We start from the raw sequence: 1,717 nt of genomic DNA on the forward strand, positions 1-1,717 counted from the left end.
AGTACTCAAAGATCTTCATAAAGATTCCTGAACAAATGATATTCACTGCAGCCTAGTTAATAACTGCGATCATTTTCTTAAAATTTAAATGTCCAAAAATAAATTACAGAACACAGAATATAACAGAGCTATCCTCTTAACATGTTAAGAACAGGAGGAAATGCTAAAAATGTTCAACACAGCATATAAACAAATACAAATATGATCCCAATATTTAAAAAGTGTATACAGAAAAAGACCAGGAGATATACACCAAACTCTTTAATGGTGGTTGGGATTGTGGGTGATTTTAATGTAATTCTATCCTGTTCCATATTTCTAAAAAACATTTGCATATCCCTTACAAATAAAAAACAATACAGTATTGCTAACTCCTGTAATCCTAGAACTTTGGGAGACTGAGGCAGGCAGATCACTTGAGCCTGAGAGTTAAGAGACCAGCCTGGGTAACATGGCAACAAAATCCAAAAATTAGCTACGTGTAGTAGCACATGCCTGTAGTCCCAGCTACTTAGGAGGTGAAGGTGGGAGGATCACCTGAACCTAGGGAGGGCAAAGCTGCAGTGAGCTGTTTTATTATGCCACTGCACTCCAGCCTAGGCGACAAGGTAAGAGCCTATCTAAAAAAAAAAGCCCACTATAATTGTTATTTTGAAAACAATTCAATAGTCCTTTTGTTTTATCTTTATTTTTGAGACAGGGTCTCACTCTGTTGTCCAAGCTGGAGTGCAATAATGCAATCTTGGCTCACTGCAACCTCTACCTCCTGGGCTCAAGTGATCTTTGCACCTTGGCCTCCGAGGGAGCTGGGACTACAGTTGCACACCACCATGCCCAACTAATTTTTGGTAGAGATGGGGTTTTGCCATGTTACCCAGGCTAGTTTTCAACTCCTGACCTCATGCAATCCACTCACCTCAGCCTCCCAAAGTGTTGGGATTACAGGTATGAGTCACTATGCCTGGCCTAGTATTCTTTTTGAGGAGAAAATTTTATCTGGGAATCTCTTAAAAACATCAAAGATTATTTTTCATGAAATTAACTTGAGTTAATTTTTGCTAGGGATAAACTGGAAACTTTCAATAGGAGATAAGTTAAATCATCACACATCCATAAAAGGGAGCATTTTGCAGCCACAGACAATTGTGCATAACAACCAATTGTTTATAACAAAAACTGCTCACAGGAAAATATAAAATTCTATAGAATGATTAGGCTAAAAATAGGAAAAAAGACTAGCAGCAAAAAATACCAAAATGTCAAGTCGTCTCTCTGGATAAGGGATTACTAATGATTTTTAGTTTCTACTTTTCTCTATTTACTAAATTTTCAATAAGTTTTTTAACAAAAGAAATTTAAAATGAGTTAACACAGTATTTTTAAAATTATCCAATACAGTGCCTTGAAAACATGCCAATTTCCAAATATTTGCTCCTTCCTGTTTCTTCAACAATGATGTTCTGAAGCATGAGAGGAAACATGAATTAAAAGGCAGTTTTTGTACACTTATGTTACATATTAGAGATTTTGAAGATCTACTACATAAGCCTACACATTCACATTGTATAGTTTTCTGGTGCCAAAACTACTAAATTAGTGGAAATCAGCCAAGAAAATGGTGGTTTTACCACACAGTCCTAACTGCAGAGGCTTTACAGACTCTTTAAAGTCTTTTGTATAGTAATTTCAACAGTAAAATCAGTTTGGTCTTTCCTAG

General features: G+C 36.0%; 1 protein-coding gene across 1 annotated transcript in view; it reads left to right on the top strand.

Annotated features, from left to right (window-relative positions):
* CCDC73 (coiled-coil domain containing 73) overlaps positions 1 to 1,717 on the top strand; it is an 86,820-nt gene that overhangs the window by 84,236 nt on the left and 867 nt on the right. The window lies entirely within an intron of this gene.

The sequence above is a fragment of the Sapajus apella genome, unplaced genomic scaffold (genome assembly GCF_009761245.1).
Source record: "Sapajus apella isolate SASKATOON/1434 unplaced genomic scaffold, GSC_monkey_1.0 scaffold14, whole genome shotgun sequence".
In the NCBI taxonomy this organism is placed as follows: Eukaryota; Metazoa; Chordata; class Mammalia; order Primates; family Cebidae; genus Sapajus; species Sapajus apella.